Here is a 22456-nt window from a genome sequence, read left to right as displayed (position 1 = left end):
AATGCAGTCGAAAAGGTGACTCTGTAAGGCTTGAGTCTAGGTTTTTAAACAGCACTAGCAGATTATGAATAGTTCTTTACTGAATGTACAGAACTTGTTTTACTCAGCATGCCTTATTCACATGGTGCTGTTCATTAACACCACAGCTAGAATCCAGCATGACTGTGGAAATATCACTACACAGTCACGCGCCAGATGCACAACAGTGTCAGTGTTTGTTTCAACTTTTCCTGTTGCTGCTCTATCACTACAGATTGTTTCTCTTCCTTCTGTTCCTCTTCCTTCTGGTCAGGTTGAATATACAGTTTAAAATACAAAGGACAAAAAGTGACTTCATAAAAAGAGTTTTATTTGTAATTTGTTTTTATTTTCTTTAAGACGTCTAAGTAAATGTATCAGAAATGAGAAACACTTCATTTCTATGCTTACATTTTGACCAAAACTGTCTGCCTTTATGAACAACACGCCAAAAATAAGGTGATGATAATATATACTGTTTATATCCATATAAAATTTTAAAGGTGTGACAGCAAAAAATAAAAAAGGGTTTCACTTGTTGTCAGCCCAACTGAGAAAATACAGTGTCTTGTTATTGTCACGGTTTTGATGAGTGAGCAGACTGCAGTGTGGAATTCTTTCAAGGACTCTTTATAAAAACAGTCAGAGTAATTACATTCTCTACATCCATACACTGCTAAGTTCATCCACACTGACTATAACATCAGTTTCAAATCGGTTCATTGGACCAGCTGAGGAAATAGAAAGAGGTTGGTGTGATGCTGTAAAACATTGCCTCACTCCAGCAGGTGTGGTGTAATGGGATTTCACGGTGTAGCCAAACATTTGCAGGAGTTTGATCATATTTTGTGTCTCAGGCTATGACACATATTCCAGAACACGATTCCTATATTTTGAATACCTGAACTTTATTCAGTGCAAATTGATAAATTGAGTAAACAAAGTTTGCAAAGTTTTACAAATGTTTTTATTAAAGAAATACATAGTTTCTTTTGCCAATTATGCCAATTACGTTGTGTATTGCTTTGAGACCATGTGTCACTAAGGGTTATAGTTTCCAACCAAGCAGTCTTATTAACAATCTACAAAAATACAATCAACCACTTTACCACTACTTCATGTGGATACGATTGTATGTACACAGATTTATTTTATTGTTCTCCACGGTGCCTCTAATGGCCTGCCACTTACAGCAACTAAAGATTGATTTTTAAGACAGTCTAACAATGCCGGTACCTGTGGCTGCCAAGGAATCAAAGTGCAATGACTCTGGAATTAAAAGATCCCCTTGAGTTGTTTTGTTTAGCATAGCTCTCTGAACATAATCCATTTTTCCCCAATGCGTCAGTTCTGCCTTCATTTGCTGACTACCAAGCTTCAGAAACAGACGTCTAAGTATTCCACACGTGTAAGAGTTAAGTGGGCCACATCGAAGTTCCCCTAATCAAACACTCGTGTCCTCTCGCCTTTCCTCTACGGTCAAGTCATCTTTCCACAGCTGCTGGAGTCAGTGCAGTGAGGCAGAGCCGCGGCAGCGTGCATTAGTTCATTCCGTCACAGTCCACACCTGGCTCTCTGGCGGAGCCTGAGCTCCCATTATTGCCATATGGCGAGGTTCCATCGCCTCTGCATGAAGCTTCCCGTAAAGCAACACAGAGACGATAGGAGGACACAAGCTCAGCAGTCATCAGGAGAGTGTTTTCAGCTCCTACCGCTTGCTTTCTTCAATCCTTCTAGCAATAACCGATCCCTATTTCTCTTGAAACGTCTTTCAGGCAAACTCCTTTCCCATGACCTGAGTAAGAGCTCAATTTTCCCAAAGGCTCAGATAGTTCAGAACCTGAAGGATAAAACTTAAATCCCTGCTCTCTAAACCCTACCCTATACTTGCTTGAGTGAGGAAATATAATATCGTTGCTGTGTCTGCAGGCGATTTGTCAAAATCCAGTTGCAGCAGGGTCCGGGGAAGATAGTCTTAACCCTGCTGGTTTTTTTATGTAACCACTGTAATGCAAAATTAAATCAAGTCTCTGCCTGAAAATATATGAGACATGTTTTGGAAGAATTCTTCCGCTACATTACTTTAATGCAGTGGCGGTATCTCTAAAACCCTTGTGCGTATCAGGAGAATTCGGTTTATTACAGAACGCCCCCCATTCTCAGACTGCAATTCCAAGTGAATATATTCGAAAACTCTCCAAATAAGCAAATGAGATTCAGAATAAACGCTGAGTTTCTCAGTTGCACCCAGGGTATTGTGCACAGCTGTCTCGCAGAGAAAATTTTGTGGGCGAATGTGTGCGCGGGAAACAATGGTGCATGTTTGTCCTTGATTGAAGCCGCCACTTTCTAAAACTGTCATGCTGGTCTCAGCTGACTGAATGTCCCCTGCCCTCCTGGAAATCTTGCCAATCAATGAATCGCTGACCTTCGTGAATCGCACATTCAGACCTTTTTGTGAAATACAACCTTGGTCGTAAATGCTGGGAGAAGCCCAACAAAAGCGTAGGGTGACATTGCCCACTTTCATCTTGTTGAACACGCTTTTAAAACTGCGGCTGAGTCTTCTAAAGCACCGGCCTACACAGTGAGTGAGAAGCTTTGAAAGAAGATTTTCCCAAGACTCATTGTAACCGAAGGTCTGCCAGACAATGGCCAAACTTATTCATAAGTTGTACGCTTTGCAATTTGTATTTCTGCTCGTGTAACAGGGACCTTTGCCCTGTGGTCTTTACCAAGTGAGTTCAGAAACGGAGTATTTGAAAGCAAACGCAAAAGAAACACCAGATTATATCTTTTGTAATGGCTAAAGACAGACTTGTCCTTGACCAATTTGTTAGCAGAGGTGACGCACTCATGAACATGCTTACAATGAGCACAATCGTTTCAGGACCAATCAGTCTTCCATCTTTCACCAAATCTTCGAGACCTCTAGCACCCTCCATGACGAGAGTTAAAAAAGCCTCAAATAATGCAGTGCACTGAAATCAATTGGCCCTGGTCACTCAAAAATCAATGAACCTTTTAAAAGTTATTGATGACCTGTGCTAAGATCATGGGAGAGACTTGCGGCGAGGGTCTGTCATTGAGCACATGGAATGTGAAGTCAATTGTGACCTTCACAGTTCTAAAAGGTGGAGGATAAAGGGGTACTTAAGAAAGATTAGACTCACACCTCTGTTCTCAAGCAGAGCTGAAACATTCTCTCTCTCTCTCTCTCTCTCTCTCTCTCGCTAGATGATGTCTCACCACACAGAAGAATTGGGTCTTGGAGAGAAAAATCAAAAATCTCCCATGAACCTCATCTCCTGAGCTACATGTGGCTGCTCCTAATGACGCATTATATTAATTAGGGAAAGACTCTGTCAGAGACATTACTCTGACTCTGTAACTTTAATGACTTCAACCTCAGCACCCAATCTAATTTTAATATTGTTTTATTTTAATTCACTTAATTGAATCGAAATATACTAGACAATCCCCACCGGCATCTGTCCACTCCTGACTGAAATACTTTACAGAGAAATTTGTGAGAAACTGTTTTTTCTTTATAAAAGTTAAGCTACTGGGAGCAACTGCTCTGTAATGAGCTTTTAAACTCCATTATTCATTCTATTTCTGGGCTCATCAAATCAGGCTTCAAAGAAAAAAATCTTGAAACCTGAGCCTTGTCTGATGTATGTGCATGTATCTTTTTGAAACAACATCTCAAGAGCAGTTTTCTACTCTTTATTCTACCTCATACTCACCCAACTTTTGCAAGCTACAACATTCAAGACAAATTGATTGGGGAATCTAGAAATTCACTAAGAATATACTGCACTGCCTGTTTTAGCAATTGATTCACTAAAAGAATTATGCAAATCAGGTAACAGTTCAAATGGTCCAAAAATGTGCAATTTGCACTCCACAGTTCCCCATTTTTCAGATCGCTCTGAGTGCTACTTTGCAAACGTATACTTTGCAAGGATAGCATAACACCACAACAGACCATACCATGCAGCTTGAACAGGCTCTTTAACATGCATAAAGTGTGCTTGATTGTATAGTACACCTGGATATATGCCCAGTTATAATTTATTTGATCAGGTTTTGATAAATTACTTTTATTTAAATTGCCTTGAAAATATACAAATTATTTCTTTATAAAATTCTGTTTACCCACCTTCTTCATACAGTGACAGCACAGCATTAATTGCACTAAGCAAAAAGGTTTTGTGGCAATGGCTTAATACGACTTATTTTTGGCTGTTCAAACTTGAGGTTGGTTACTGTAAGATAAATATTTTGGTACTGAAATATCGCATGCAGGAGAGGTGTAACTATTTAGTGTCAGGCTAACAAACATATTAAGCCTTGTATTTTGAATATATAAATACATATTTAAAAAAAAAAAAACTTACTAAAAACAACTAATTTGCTTGTTAAAGAGATAGTCACCCAAAAAAAATCATGATCTACTCTACCCTCAAGTCATTATAGGCATATTGTTCTTTCAGACGAATATAGCATTATACAAAAAAAAATTGCCTTGTTCTTCCAAGCTTTGTAATGGCAGTGAATGGGTTTTAAGATTATGTGGCTAATAAAGTCGCTAATAAAGGTCTTCCGAGTGAAATATGTATTTGGGAAAAATAAATAAATTAAAAATTAATTAATTTGTAGTTAAAACTTTATAAACCAGCATTTTTATTTATTTATTTATTCATTTTACATTTTTTGAATGTTTTGATCTTCCACAAAATGTTGGCACATATTAAATATGTTTTAAATCTTTCCAGTTTAAGTATTGGGGCTATTTTAAACTATTAATCTCAAATAAAAGTTTCAATTCAGCACTATTTTCACATATTTTGAAACATTTACATATGTAATACATTTTCTAATGTATATATTTTCCCCATTTATGCCAATCAAATAAATTGCAATCCTTCTTTAGAAATTGTACATCTCATCGGCCACAACCTCTTCACCACACTGTGATCGAACTGAGAACTCACCCACAATCTTTTTCTGTGCCAGCCAGGTGAGGAGAGAACTTAAGCCAAGAGTTCATTCTGTGTGGAGCTTGCATGTGCCCACTATAACAGCGTGGGCTTCCTCCAGGTGCCCCAGTTTCCCTACAGTTCAAAGACACGCAAGTTAGGTGGATTGGATACAGTAAATTGTTCGTAAGAAAGAGAGTGTTTGTGTGTCTCTAAGGACTAAGGCTATAAGGCATTGCCCTTTTAGTGCTGAGTTACATGAAAAGGGCATTTAGAGTAAAGCCTGTGCAAAATAAATGGACCGTATTTGTTTTTTAAAAACGTTATATGGTACAAAACTAAAATATGTACAACTGCTTTTTACATTTTTGCAATATACTGCAGCCTAAAGTCTGGATAATTTCACTAATGATGACCCCTAAGGGAACCAGCTGAAGGGGAAAGAGAGAATGGTGAGCAAAGAGCTGAGAAAAACTTGCATAAGCAAAATTATAACCCTTTGAAGCCACGTTAAGTCCCATGGTGACACTTTCTAGACATGTTCTAGTCAGTCAAGGGTGACTTGAAAGACTAACAGAAAAAGGGCAAATCATGTGAGCCTTACAAGAGGCATCTATAACCTTAACATTCCAAATGTTTAGTGGTTTAACAACATCATTCTATATGATTATGACTGAGTACACAAAGCATGGCAAGGCCTTATCAGTGAAGAAGAATAGTGGATAAAAAGTAAATGATATGTACTGTCAAACACTAAAAAGGACTCAAGCAACAATGCAGCAAAGTGACAGCAAAACGAGAAGACAGTTCCAGTTCCCTGGAATGTTCTGATATTCTTGTGACATACCTTACTTTCTGGTCTGGCACATACAGGTCTTTTTAAACTGTCTGCACTGGCCAAGGTCTGTGTTCTTATGTGAGAGAAACAAATGTGAAATGTGTGACCAAACAGATAAAGCAAAACTCCATTATAGTCCCGGACTCTTTGCATTCATTGCCAAAAAGATGCAGAGTGGTATTCTATTCTAAACAAACCTACACATCTTCTGGACACTGCTCTCTATTTCGGTGGCACTTGTATGCATCAGCTTTTTCCCAATAGTTTTCCTTTTTTTTGCAAGAAGTGCCACTGGGGATCTGTAATATCTGCCATGAAATTTACAACGCCTCTTCTACTCTGCCTTCACACCCACTCATGATATTACTCCAGGCTTTTTACCCCTTGAGGAGTAATTATATTGTGCCAGGAGACTACCTTTCATTAATGGAAATTCAGATATCGCAATCAATGTAAGAATCGTATCTGATTTCCCCAATCACTCTATATTTTTGCCATTTAAAGTTTGGTTTGGATATAGGTTATCAAACAGTGTTTTTTGTTTTTTTAAATCAATCTATCAAACAATCAATCAATAATTTTCACTTTTTAAATATTGCATCAAAGCACTGAACAGTATCAATTCTGAGAATAGAGCGCCGGTAATGTATAATGACAAGAAAAAGATTTAATGAGAAAGATTAATTAAATAAGAAACAGTAATTAAATAAAACACATTATTTTTAAAGCATCTTAGATGCTGCATATTCTTTCTTTCTTTCTATAGGCTTCTTCCTTACATTTCTTTGTTTGTTCTAAACACTGCCCAGCAATTATATATTAAGCTAATGCAAATGCTAATATCGTGGCATGGAAGTACCTTCAGCTGTTCTGGCACGTTTGTAATCTTTTAGTCTTTTTGCATTTGTTTAGTCGAAAGTGTCTTTACCTACAGTACATTAAAGCGCTTTTCACAAGCTTTATACCAATCTTCTTGGTCGCTGAAATACTTGCAGGCTTGTTTGAATGCATCGCTGTAAATGTTCACTTAATTTCCATGACGCTCTTTTGGTTACTTCAGTAATATTCAGTGCGTGAGTGAACCGACTAAATGACTCTGACAACTAATTGTTTGTATACTAACGCTGATTGCCCAGAGCTGATTCAGTTCATCAGGCAACTGATTCAGATGATGTGTCATTCAAAATTTGAGAATTTGTATATTTAGGAAGATAGTAAGTATATACTGTAATTATATAAAAACGTATTTTTTTCAAAAAGTCATATTTATAATGTCTTCAATTTGTGTTTTGGGATTTTAAGTGTTGCATACTAAAGCAAAAGGCATTCATGCATACTGTTTGTTTGTTTGTTGTGAGGTCATACATTTAGCTGTTAGTCTACATATCCCTGTACCTGAGAAACCATGCATACATTTTTATTACATTAATAAAAGACCGATCAATCAATCAATCAATCATTTTTATTTATATAGCGCTTTTAACAACACAGGTTGCATCAAAGCACTGTACAGTATAATGTAGAAGAGCATACAGATACAATAAATGTGTGCTTAAAAATAACAAGCACAGCCTTTTTTATTTATTTATTATTTATTTATTTAATTATTTTACTCATGTTATGTGATATTTTATGGTAAACCCAGTAGAAATCAACGTGTTCTTCCATTGTACTGCTGAGCACAGATTACAGAATAAAGCAGTTTGAGAACTAAATTGAAAGAACTGTGGCACTGATTCTGACAGATGCATCTGGGCTTTGCATATAATAATTGCCAGTTTCTTTGCCAAGTCATTCTCTGTTCTTGATTCATTTTTCGTTTATTATTACTTTATTCTGCACTTTGTCCCTTGTTGTTCTCTACCTGCAGCCTCAATTCCAATCTACTTGCCCCAGAGTTGCAATATTTTAAGGTCTTAGCTATTTACTTTAATGCCTTTTTTATCATTACTGAAGGCCATTTTTATTATGATTTTTTGATAAGTCTTCTTCTTTCTTCTTCTTCTTCCTCTGTATAATCCTAAACAGGTATAAACAAGTTGTCACAGCTAGCAATAAATAGCCAATAACCTTTCTAAGAGATACGGTTCAGTAAACCTTCCATAACAGTGGAAAGATATGACTCATGATACATTCGAGAATTAGATGGTGAAGCACAGTGGAAAGCTAAATGAAGGACTTTCCAAATTTAACACATATTTAATTGGATAACTGTGATGACAACTTTAGAAGTCAAAAGATCTGGATAGCTCAGGCTGGTGGATTACGGAGGGTTTTGAAGGTTAGTGCTCAAGGTTGAGTAGATTGTGTTCACCAAAAGTAAGCAAGAGAGAGTGAAAAATAAAATGTGACAGAGAAATAGGTGGACAAATGGGTGAAAAAAAATGACAGAATTTAAGCATATTTAATGGTTACATGAAAGCACAGCTCTGAACTTAATGAAAGTTTGAAAGGACAAATGCCCCTACAGAATTTTACATTTGCCTACTTTGTAAACTGATATTTGAAAATTAATACACCACACCTCATAGAATATTGGTAACATTTTAAGAAATATTGTGTATTTTTAGGTTTTTTTTTTTTTTTTTTTTTTGGTAACTTTTAAGACCTTGGTTAATACTGTGTAATACTCTGTGATTTTTAATAATGCTCCATATAACTGAAGTTAAAACTTTGTTTACATACAGAGCATTTAAATGAAATACACAGTGAACCTAAAATGTAAAATCTGAAACATATTGTATTAGCTCTCACCTTTTAATTATATTTTTTAGAGTAGAAAATGAAGACCAATTATTAAATTAATTGGTCTTCTAGTCTTACTAGTAATAGCAGTAGCGATATATTAAACATGACCTAGTAAAAGCAGTTATTATCCTGTACAGATATAAAATGTAAAATTCAAATCTGACAGCAGTTACACCTTTATATTATATTAAAGCTTACTGCTTTACTTCAAATTTGAATGTTTGTGTATATTATGTCACATAGACAAAAATGGAAATGCAATGTCATGCTCTGGTCACCTGCTGTTAGACTGTGAATGAGTTCAGTGTCTCCTGCCCATCATCTCAAAGGTCATTGACGAGTTGAGTACCACAGAACAAACACTCTTGATGCAGAGAATAAGCACCTGTCTCCACACTTGGAGTGAAGTGCAGAATTCATTAGTTATTGGGCCGGGAGGTGAAGCGTTCAGATGTGAAGATCCCCACGCCCCCCGACACAAGCATCCATCTCATTTGAAGTGCACATAAAGCTCCCATCCTCTCAAACAAGTGCATACAGGACCTAATCAAATCATTCACTACAGGAGTGAAGTGGGGTGAGTATTTACTTGTGCTGTGTTAGTGAAGAGATCTAAGGAAAACAAATGACACATATGGAACTGAGCATTCAGTCTTATTGTCTCTGGGGCAGAACTCTTCTTTTGTAGTTTGAGTTGCAGTGCTGCTGATGAGGTCATTTTTTATTCAGGTCTTGGTTCCACTAAGGTTACTGGCTGTCTTGTGAAGATAAAAAGGTATATTTAAATAACAACAGTACTGTTTGTGTGTGCTGGTTTTTGTGGTTTATGGGGACACAAATTTGTTTAATGACATGGGTATGACAGAGTTATTACAATTTGAAGGTGGTTTATGAGGGCACTGTTTTATCAGCTGCGTGCATTCATGTTGTGTCTTTTACTGTATTGCACGCACAAGACGCAACACACGTAGGCAGAATAGCACTTGGCCAAGCGAACTCGAAACCGCACATGAAAGCTCTAGATCGAACCCTGACACTTATTTTTTTTTTGTCAACCAACCATAAATCTGATACCAGATCAAAAAAATGACACATTTGCTTTAAAAATGCATTTAACAATATTTTAGCAATAAATATACTATCCTAAAGCTTATATTTTGATGGTTCCTCAACAGACATGCTAAGTAGCACATTCTGATTTTGCTGAATTTGACATTTCAATTAAGAAACAAGAGTTTCAGAGGTTCAGTTAATATTAATATAATAATTATTAATAATTACTTGAAGAATATCAATTTCACAACTTCAAAACAACATTATTATGCTGGGATATTTGAAAAAGTGATTCTTTTGAACATTAGTATCGTGCATATCCAGATTCATATCTATAGGTTAATCTAAAATCTCTATACTTAAACCTAACCTCATCCATGAGCAATGCTAAAAATGAGATTTAATGATATATGAGTGCCACTGATGTACAGTCTATGAATACTCTTGAGGTTTATATAATAAACGTTGCATTTTATTTAGCTAGCTCACAGTAGCCTCAATATTAGCCTCACAGGAAACACTCAAATAACACTCAGCACCTAACAACTCACAAGACAGCAATATTTATTTACAATGCAGTAAAATGTGGGAGTCAAAGTCTATCAAAGCAATTATATTTATAGTAAACTAGACCATCCACTTGTTGTCCTGAAAAGGGGGCCTGAAAAAAAGGGAAAAAAAGAAAAAAGAGTGACTAGTGAACTGAACTGGGAGAAAGCTGGATTGGCCTATATAGCTGCCTAATGCAGTTTTTGTTTGACAAAACTTGTATGCATCTATGTCTGGATACAAACTATAAACCTAGTACTTCTGTGATCATTTGAATGTCTGTGACATAAAAGGCATGGTATTGTGAGCTCAGAAAGACTGTTCGAGCAGCATATACATGACAAGCACTTTGTCAGCCCCTCTCCTGTGAACGATGCAAATAATGTAATGAAAGTAATTTTTGAATTTTGCATTTTGATTTTTTCAAGATCATACAGTCATCTTACTAATTGTAGGCTACCTGGTCTCATGGTATAAACGTACCTTGGTGCCAAACTGGTGCAAATCTCTGATGTTTTATTCCTTTTCATTATTATTGCACAATTACTTGAATATCATGTTATGACTTCAAAACAATATTAATATGCTGGTATATTTTAAAAGTGATGCATCTGAATGTTATTATCAGACATATCCAGATTCATATATGGGTTTTCATAGACACTAGTTTTTTCTGTACTTCATAGAGTCAAAATAGTTCCAATCTGAGTAATGGCAGGTGTGCATAAAAAAAAAAAAAACTTTTACATTTGTTAACACTATTGGGTAGGTTTGGAGTTGGATTTGGTGTAGGGCATAATTTCGACATGATAGAGCATGAACTTTAACAACAGAAACTAAAAATGTAAACTAAACTCCAAAGCACAACAATACATATCTATATCAACGTAATTGTCACGGTGTTGTTAAGGGAGAATGAGGACTCGATGAGGATATAACTTTAACAACTTTTAATCTTCTACACACAAAAAAGAATACTGCTACAGGCAGGCAGACAGAATATCTACTTAACTAGGATGAAGACCAGACGATGAACACTGAACAAAAAGGAACTTATATGCACAAGGTAAATGACAATTGACATGACACACCTGAAGGCAATAAGACAATCAACTGAAAGTAGGACACACATGGGACACGAAAACAATGACAAATCCAAATACGTGACAGTAATACAAATGTGCCATTGATCCTGTGTTTTATCAAAACTGTGGCGAAAAGTGCAGTAAGGTGTATTAAAAACTATGTTGCACAAAAAAAGGTACATATTTTTATGGTTGATTTCAACACTAATTAATATTTCTCAATAAACTTTGCACAAGTTATATACTACTAAATAATACAAATGTACTTTTGTAGAGTATTTTCACTTCTGACTGGCTTGAGCTTCACTTTGGTTTCCGATTGACAGACACATGGAGACAGGATACTGGACAATGAGATGAATGGAGCACAAGAGGTAAGTTTCAAGGTAAGCATTTCAGGCTTTAACTCAATAAAGCTGCCAGTGTTAGTTCGCTTCATTGATAAACCTGACCAGACACTGTGGTGACTGTGGTGTGTGTTTTTGTACTGTGACTTGATTAGCTGTTGATGAGGTGCAGATGCGGCTGATCAGAATTCTGATGATTGTGAGCATTGTGGTTGGCTGGTGGGAGAGCCTGGCTGATATATTGTATATATATATATATATATATATATATATATATATATATATATATATATATATATTGTATATGGATCAGCATATTTTATGCATATTTTAGTAATCATTCGGAAGTGTTACATCTGTATCGTGATGCACTTCTGGGAGAAATAGAATATAATATGAGGAAAAGAAAGGGTGTGGCTTGTTTCATCTACTGCTAATCGTTTGGATGTAGTATGTAGTAAAAGTATTTTCATGTTGTACATATTGGCATATGTAAGTACTAGCAGCTTGTGCCAATGCAAACCTCTTTTGGCATTGTCTTTTGCAACAATTTATGGGAGGAGAGTACCTACAGTAGTCAGATTATGTTATTTGCAATTATTCAACTCTCAAAAGCATGTCTTTTTACTTATTTTGTGTTTACTATGAAACTGTTGCTGCCAGGAGGAGACACCATAGAGAACACATTCACATCCAAACATGTCCTTAAACTAATTTGTGTGCTCCTTGCACTAATTTACCTTGTTTAGTAAATCTGCCCCTAAAAGTCCACATCCATTGCACTTAAGTAGAGTTCTTTTTCACAAGGCATTGTTTTTATAGCAGTAACACGGTAGTGTAAATATTCCAAAACAACGATAGTTTCATTATGTGCTAAAGTATATCATTTCAGTCTCTCCTTGTTGATTGAATTACAGAAATAGCAGCTTGTGGTGACCTTCTGTTTTCTGGTTTGTTAAAGAAGATGCTAGCCTTCATGACCTTTTGTCTCCAGCGCATCATTCAATATGCTGCCCTGATGTGTACTCTGGTTCGACCGAACAGAATTGCTTATCAGATAACTCTGAGAAAAAGGTTGAGTGAAAAACGAAGCATCCCTAAACATTCCCCTCTGTGACCTGAAGTGCACTTTTTATTTTGAACTCGCAAACAATAGCGCCCTTGCCATTGCGCTGCTGTGAATGGCTAAAACCTCTTTTGTGTTTGCACTTTTATTCGGTCCGCTGAATGCACAGATGAAAGAATCATCCAAGTTCACCTTGCCAACTGTTGAGCCGATGCTGAGCTGTGAAGAGGCTTTGACTTGATATGATTCGCTTGCCGCTGAGAAAGGGAAAAAATGACGCGGCTGAACGTTACTGCAAGGTAACTGAATAACAAAGAGCTGATGCTCTCTGACTGGTGTAAATAAGGGCTCTAAAATACCTCAATACTACACAATGTCAATAGAAACTGCTTTCTGCTGCAGGCATAACATCATTTGCAGTCGTAGAGGAATTTTTGCATTGTGGAGAAACGGAATAGCATTTTGTGCAAGATGATACAATAACTAGCGCTCAGGACATGACCGGAACTGCTCCAGATTTATACTTGCAGATGTAGAAACTGAAAAAGATGTAACCTGCCTTAACCCTGAAGAAAACTAACAAGTACACATGAGGACAGAGACATGAGTGTCATATAAAGAACATAAAACCTGATATTTTGTGGTGGTGTCGAACTCTCTTGTGCTGTATTCAGAATTAAGTCAGTGCACATGTAAATATAAATTAGCACATTCAGAATGCTTTTTTTGTATGGTGTTAGTCATGCAGCATATGTTCTGAAACCTCATTTAAATCTGCTCTGAACATTCAAATTGAAACACATATCTAAATATATGGATGTGGTTTGGAAAACTGCATCTTGGGATAATTATTTTCACTATGTAGATTAGCAGAACCTGAGTTGACCCCTGGTTGACCCTGAAACAACATTGTGAAAATACAAAAATACATCATTAATATTTAATTTTTATTCTTTGAAATTAAATGCTTATATCTGTAAGAATATCTGTAACTAATAATCATTAGTTAAGGTTAGTTAATGTATTAGCAACACATTATTATAGTATTTTCTAATCTTTGTTCATGTTAGTTATTAAAAAATTATACCATTCTTTGTACATATTTGTTTTTATTAATGGAAATGAAAATTGTTTGTAGCGCTTTAGCATTCCCATATTTTTTCCATATTTATTCATTTAAAATATAATCATTTACTGATTTAAAGTGTATTTAGTTATTTATTGTGTGTTTGAGTTTGGTTCAGTTTTAGTTAAATATAAGGATGATAACGATAGCAATTACTTATTAAATTACTTTTAAATGTGTATTTAATAAAATTATTATGTGATTATGAATTAATTTTTGAAATGATTTTCAAAATGCATTTAACTTGCATGCTATTTGTTGAAAACAAAACAAAATATCAAGAATGTGTGTTTTCCCCGTTGTACAGTTGCAAAGGTTTTAAAACTGTTTGCTGATCGCAGGTAAAGTAATAAAATACCTCAATAAAATACTTCTCAGTATAGATTGCAAGGATAATGCAATCATAAACAAGTAAATGTACTTTCTTGAGGTGAAGTACTGTATGTATATTAAAGCCTTTGAAAGGGCCCTTCATGAAATTATGAAGCCATTTCTAATGGCTCTTCAAATAGTGTCCCCTTCTCTCAGTGTCCTTCAAAAAAAAAAAAGTATTTATGTACTTTTGTATGTACAATTAAATGGATATGGGTTGGGTATGACAGAAAAAAAATCTATATATTAATTTTTAGTAGAGTACAGTTCCTTTCTACTTATTAATTCTCAATCCTACTTCAATTTGGGTCATTCAAACTCTCAGCAAACCTTTTTAAAGCTTACAGTCATTTCCTTTCTACTTATGCTTCGCTTTTGATCTTTTCTCTGTACTCACAAAACTTTGGCAAAAGGTTTTCAATTTATGACCACAAGCACCTTAATACTGTTGGAGATACTGCCCAGATCTTTTGTTTCCTGTGGGTTTCTCTCAGTTCCAGGAAATCTCCTCCTTATTCTTGTTTGATTAACTAGGATGCTGTATAGTTTTCATACTCCTAGTACATTCCTCCAGGTATTGAAACAAATCCAGCAGGTGACCCAAAAATAAAAGACAGACCTCATTGCTTATCAGCTCTACACCTCAGTCACGATATAGATTTAAAGGATTGGTTTTAGCTCACTTACAGTGAGGACACAAAAGCTTTTGTGTCCTCTCTTTCCTTGTAAATTGCTCTCTGCATTGTACATGAAGGCTACTTTCAGATCTTTCAGTATAATATGAAAGGCCTTCACAGATCAATATAATGACCATTAGCATTTCAAAGGTCTTTGAGGTTTGCACTTCTTGTAGGGCTTTTAGCACAGGCAATATCTATGTCGCAACAGAATACTCAGACTTCAGTAGTGCATGTAATCCATTTCTTTAAATAAGATCACTTAGGCCCATTTTTCCCCAAGAGAGACTTTTGTGCAATAGAACAATCATGCTTAGTAGTTTGGCTAATGAGAAGGCTTTTTATCAGTCGCATGCACAAAAAAAAAAAGTGTCCTCTAGTTTGCTGCTTAATTTCGAGAGTGTGACACATCAGTTGAACTGATAACCAGTCAAACCTCAGCAGTGCACTGAATGATTCTAAGCTTGTTTACCCACCAACATAATTGAAGACTCATATGACCTTGCTTGAATGGCTAATTGGGTAATTATAAACCCATGATTCATTAACATCTTAAAAAGTTCATTGGTGAGAGAGAATGACATCTGGAGGCCAACTGATATGCAACCCATTGTCCTAAGGCTTCTGATTTAGCAATGCCACATTAGAAACGTATATACTTTAATATACATTTAATGTATATTTTTGAGTAAAGTGTAGGTTTAGTGATATGTTCAGAATCAACATTGATATAATAGGGTGTTGCAGTGATTATGTATTTTTGTAGGCCAGCCTGGGAGTTAGCATGACCTTGGTGCCCTAGATTAAAGCCTCAATAAGATTTTCCAATTGGTTTCTGATTTTTTTTTACAGAAAATGATCTCTGTGACCAACAAAACTTCATGATTCTTAAATGTTTTGTTTATCATGATAATTTTGAAGCCTAAATGCGATTGTCAGAAGTAAAAAAAGATAATAAAAACAAAAAACAACACAATGGATGCCTGACTTCAAGATCACCACCGTAAGCTTCCAACAGTTCTTACAGTCTGAAAACATTTTCCTGAGAGTTTATATTGCAAAAGTGTGTTCATAAACAGAAAAATATAATCAATTACATTCAACAAAATGCTTGTATTATGCATTTGGAAAAGTGTCAGATTTATTATATATTTTTAATGGTAACATTTGAGAATGCATTTGTCTACACACTCAAAAGCTCAACTGCTGTTTTTTTTTTTTTTTTTTTGTCTTGAGCTGTTAACAGAAAGTAGGTCATCTCATTTTATTCACTAGCATGGAGAGTGTCAGTGGACTGAATTGAAGGCAAAATCTCCTCCATTATTTTGCCTTTACTCATTCTTTCAAGGAAGAATTCATTACTTTGAAATTGTTCTCCAACTATCTTTTACCCTCAGCTGTAAGGCCCTCTGCTTGTTAGTGTAAAATTATCCATGCAGCACATACTGAGTGAAAATGTTCCCTTTGAAAATCTCAATGTACATACATTCACTCAATTCACTCAATGTCTCAGTGTTACAGAGTCAAATAAAGAGGTTCAAGTTTTTAAAACAATTATTCCACCAAATAGCTTTATCCAAACTAAAACAATAGCAAAAGCAAAACAAATACCATCGTGGTAGAAGTAATTCTTGTCATGTAAACCTTTACGGATGCTGCTACTATATCTATGTATTTAACATGGTTGGATTGGAACTATTGGCTTAATAAAATGTGGTATAGTGGTTCTATTTTCAATGAAACAAGTCATTTCCTGCTCTGTTTGACTTGGGGGAAGAAACACAGTAGCCTATCCATCATGATTTTGTCTGGCACGTCTACAGCTACGCTCGTCCAATCACATCTAGTTTGCCATACTGCACAGGGCTATAAAGGCTGTGTGTATCTTCAAGCAAGGAACTGCTGCATGACACACACCTCCAAGACATCTTAGATAACCTTGTTAAGGCTTGCTCATTTTAAGAGGACAGGGTTAGCCTCTGGCCACTGTTTTGGCAAGAATATTGTCTATGTCTGCTCCTGCCAAAGGTTCCCAGTTTGTGGCCTCTGGTGCAGCAAATTCTGGGCACCCTTTGTTGAATTCAAACATTTGTGTCTGCTGGTGCATTGGTCCTTGTATCATGATGAATTACTGTTGGCGTGTGATGGGGTCAGTCTTCATGCAGGACATCAGTTGGTGGAGAAATTGGGAACAGTCTAGGAATTCCAGGAGCCTACAGGTGATACATCATCCAGAAAGCCTGGAAGTTGAGATTTTCTGGTTGAAGCATCATCTTCAGGTTTGGGTAACAAGAGTAATGCAGTGTTAGCATGACAGAGTTAATGTTAAAGAGTCATTTCACTTATAACTTACCTTTGTTCACCTTCTGAAGGTGAAGTGAGAGCTAACAGACTGATGCCAGCTGGGTTTCTTTCCACTGCCACTGTTTGTGCTGGTCGGCCCACAGGAGACGCCAGCCATCAGACGAGTTATGGGGAATCTGGGTTGTTAAACTTTATACTCTTTAGTTCTTCCAGTCTGCCATTTTGAAAGATGTCAGCTGGAGTTTTTCATTCATTCCAAACCTTGAAGTAAAAGTCTTTTAATATTTTAGTGCTAAGCCTTATAAGAAAAAGCGCTCATGAAATTGATATGGGAAGAGACAACTGTATGAACAGAACAAATGGCTGGGTATCACTGATTTAATGAGCTTCAGAAAATATTATTTTACTCTGTTCTGCCTTAAAAGATGCTAACGCTTGCAAACGTCCCTGAGCCAAATATACACCTTAAAAAAAACACCTTTAAATGATAAGCCAGAAATTTTAAATGTACAAAATTATTTGCACATAAAAATTGCTTCAGTTTAGAATAGTTTCACATATATGACTGAACAAAAAACAATTATGATTGCCATAAGGCATGATCCTGGATCAACATTACTGTCTAAAAAATATAGATTTATCCCAATCCCTACCCAAAATGCGTTCTTAAAATCAGTGGGAAAGGATAGCTGATTAAAAAAGGTGTATAAGCACCTAACCCTGATCAAAAGCCTAAAACAGATATTTCCCTAAAAATGAAATCTCTTAAATCTGATTGGTTAATTGGACTGTTGTTGAATGATCTTCTACTGGGTGAAGTCACCTTCAGCGTCCTCCCATATTGTCTCCTCTGGTATTTCTGCCAAATGATGACAAAGTTTTATTATGATAAAGTGGGAACCCTGAAATAAATAAGTAAATATTTCTGCATATTGCCACTTTGGAAGTTTGCAAAAGCTTCCAAGTTAGGGACCACTAGAGTACCTTTAAAATGATGCGCATAAATAGAATAAAGGCAATATTTGATGCATGGATTAATACAGTATGTGTGAACCTTTACAATCCAAATGCATACAAGAAAACAAACTCATCAGCAGGTATCGGGCGATTTTAAAGGTATTGACCCAACAAACACAGTCTGATGAATTCATTGCTGTTGGAAATGAAGCCCTACAGGGTCTTTATAGCTTGCTGTTGAGATCCCAGCAGGAGAGTCGAGTACCCTGTTTATGTAAGCAAGTTTGCTTCAGTACAGCCTTATACATGTCAGGTAACATCATCTTCACTCATACGCCCCAACTGATGGTGTATTTGCACTGTCAGGAAACAAATTAGAATAGTAAAGTGAGGGATTGGTTTCTCTCATTTGGCACTTAAAATTGATCGGGTCGTAATATCCAGAATGAGGAATCCCAAATACATACACCGCCACCCCCACCCCTTGGCCTTTCTACCAGAAAGCTTGTTCTTAGTCTCAGCAAATTGACTAACTTCTTTGGCTTTTCCTCTCACCTCCCGCTCCTGACAACTGCCTGTGAACTGAAAGACTGTTGTTATGGACATGTCTTAGACAGAAACTGAACCCCAAGGATGCCAACATGGTCAATTAAAAGTGAAGATGGTTAGGAACTGCACATGGAATCAATACTCATTTTCTTTTCCGCTGGAGATCACTCCAAACTCAGGTTTGGGCTTTTACCCTGTCAGCTGAATTTCTTCTTATATTAAAATGAATCAAATAATACAGTGAATTGGACTTCAGCTGGACCCCAGAGAGCCATGGCTAAATGACAGGGTAATTAAGGAGGTGTAAAGGGTTTAATGAAGACATAACAAAATGTAATTAGTTTCAAATTAACCACACTTGACTGAATAGAAACTCTTTTCACATAGAGGAAAGTCTTTTCCACTCAGTTTGGGTTTCTTTAAAGGTAGATCTGTTGACCATGGAGTTGAAGAAAAACTTTGGCCTTGACTTTAGAAGTAGCACTAGTACTAACATATTCAGCTTTAGTTTTAAATGACATAAAATTTGTTTTGCCTTGAATGGCTATTTGAAATGGGAGTGAATTCTTAATTTTATATAAAGTATTAAAATTCAAAACTTCATTTCAGGACCAATACATGCTTGTAACGTTTATATGTAGTTCTGTTGATCACTTAGCAAGTGATCAACATTTGCATTGTTTTTTATATAATGCACATGTATGTGTGTGTATATATATATATATGAAGAATATATATATACTGTTGACCCATCCCTTACACCTTAACCCAATAACCTGTCCCTAATCTTTTCCCTCACAAGAAAAGTGTATTGCTCTCTACCAATTTGACCTCAATTTTGGTGTAATTACTTAGTACTTAGTGTGACCAAAAAAATGCTTTTAACAGTTATACATGTCTTCTTTTTGCACTCTGTTTAGCATCTGATTCAATGCACCTGGGTGTTCTGTTTTGTCACATCAAAATGCTAAATCATTCAACATCTGACTGCTCTGTCAACTGTGAGGTTTTCCTACAAATAAAAAAAAAAAGAAAGAAACATCATCTTTGCTGCATCCAGTTCCTAATTTACTAAGAGGTTATCTTTACCTTGCTCCTTTATCAACCTTTTTAGCAACTGCAATTGAAAATGGCACACATTTTCACTTCAGCATTATGTTACTTCCCTGAACAACTAACACTAGAACCTTTTTTCTTTCTCTCTTTCTTTTAAAGTGTAAAGAACTCTCAGAGAAAGCTTTCTTATGTTCTTTTATGCACTACAAATGCAAAATATTGTTTGGGTAGCTTCATTCCGTTTTTTGCAAATACATTCAATACATCATCACAACTACATTTAGTTCTGTGCATTATCCCTTAACAAGAGCTCACTTAAATCATTTCTTTTACTTTAACAATGTTTAAATGGTTTATTCACCCCATTTCTTTACATCAAAGACAAACCTTTTTCTCCAATTTCTCACATGTGTATTTTATTTTTTCTAAAAGTCTGTCAGAATCATGCATTCAAGCATTGCAAATGAAGAAAACGTGACATGACAGCAAGCTGGGTTCAAAATGAAGGATTATAATAAATACATACATTTTCCTAGAATGAATGCCCACTGATAATGCTATTTAATGCTCTGTTTGTGTTATCAGTATAAATGCTCACAACACTAGTGCCTGGTTTAACTATGTTGAGGATTTGGTTAAAGAATAAGAGGCAAGCAAAAACAACAGTGAGCAAATAGTTACAGCTCTTTTGGTGAATTCACATCACAGAACTTATTTGCAATGCTCCTTTTATTACTGATGCGTACATGGACAATATATGACGACTTAGAAATGACTTCAAGATATAACTTGCTCTCGAGGCTTGTATTCTTTGCAATTTGCATATCGAAAATCAATTTGTTTATGTTTTATGAGTATTCAAATCATGCCACACAGGTGTTTGGGTAATAATGTTAGGTGGTCTGAAATTAGGCAAGCCGCAACGAGAAGGAATCAAACAACTGCAAATAAAAATAAATAAATAAAAAATAGTAAATATGCAATATTTATGAAGGATTATTTACTCCCACTAATATTTATGAAATGCAGTGACATTCTAGATGCTTTAATTGATTCTGACGGCACGAACCGTGGCAATCTAACCCACATGCTAATTTCAAAGGTTGTTAGATCAGATCAGTACAGTTCAATGGCATGTCAAACACCCACAAGAATAAGCTACAGCCTCTTTATCAAATTTAACACCTGTTTTTTTGGACACATAGAGGAATGGCACACCTAAATCATTTTTACCAACTTATCAAACATTTAAAGTGGCATTAATATAATATGTTTTGTAATAAGCTCTCCTATAATTTATTGAGTAAACTTAATTAGTATACAGACAACAGCTTGCACAACAAAAAGTCATTTTCGGTGTACAATGTTAATTAAACACATAAATAAATGTGTGTTTTCATAATTATTTTAATGGAGAATAAATAAATTCCAACCCAATAAAAATGATGGGTAAAGAGCAATTTTGAATATTAACTAGTTGTTTGTTAGCATGCATATTACTATAATTTTGTTGTACTTTAGTATATTAATGCCTATTAATCCTGCATGACCATATACCAGATTTCTTAGTCCTATCCCATAGAAATAATAAGTAACACAAACAGAGCCTTAAAATAATATTACCGATAATAGGGAGCGAGTTTATTGTGGCAAATATCACAATTAATAGTTAGTCAATAGGGTCCCTAAACTAAACTAACCAAATTATGTTTAGAGTTGAATGAATTAAAAAAAGAAACAGATCAAAAAATCAATCCAAAATATGTTTAATGTAGGAAATGTCCAAGAGCACATGACTGTATTATATACGTGATCGGGCTTAAGGAGCCCACGGCTGCTGTATGTCATCATCTCCAGCTTCAGACGTGAAAGTGGTGTGAAATGTGTTTGAAATATGGCAGCTGATGAAAATGTAGATTGTTAACTTTTAGATAACGGATCTCAAAATCGCTGGATGATGCAACAATCAAACTGAACCATCGTGAACTGATTAAGAACTGGTGTTAATTTCCCGCATCTACAATGTCGGGCTTAGATAAAGATAAAGAAAGCAAGAGTTTTGCAAACTGAACACTTGTGCTCAAAAATAACACTTTTCCTCTCCTGTTTTAATAAGAGATGTTTCTGCAGTGATACTCAGAGGGAGCTGCTGAGGATGAAAGTCTGTGGTCAGTGGAGCAGATGTTGTGTTAATTAGCCATCCTTCCAGCTGAGATGCTGAGTACATGTACTCTAGAGTTCAGGCTAACCATTGCCTCTGAAGTTAACAGCTGTGGAGAAATATACTTGACATGTTTACTAAACACTGCCTCTAATTACGCACACAGAAAACATATATATTCACCAAATATATCTTAAATCACCTACACATAATAAGTATGGAAAAAGAGATATATATATATATATATATATATATATATATATGCATGTGTATGTATATATCATAAAATGTTATAATAAAAGACTACTTTTTATACATAGGTATGACAAATAAAAACAAGACTTTATTATTATTATACATATTATTATTATTATTATTATTATTATTATTATTATATTATTATTATTAATATTTTGATTTCACTTTTTTTTTTTTCATTTTATAAGACAATATTATAGTGAGGCTAAAATCAGAAATAGCAATGCTTACTCATCTACCCTCAGTACTGTATCTGTTTAAACTTTGTGTATAAAGTCTATAAAATAATGAAACTTTTTAATTAAAT

This window comes from Puntigrus tetrazona, chromosome 14 (genome assembly GCF_018831695.1).
Source record: "Puntigrus tetrazona isolate hp1 chromosome 14, ASM1883169v1, whole genome shotgun sequence".
Taxonomy (NCBI): domain Eukaryota; kingdom Metazoa; phylum Chordata; class Actinopteri; order Cypriniformes; family Cyprinidae; genus Puntigrus; species Puntigrus tetrazona.
The sequence above is the reverse complement of the archived record's forward strand: the minus strand, read 5'-3'. Positions refer to the sequence as shown.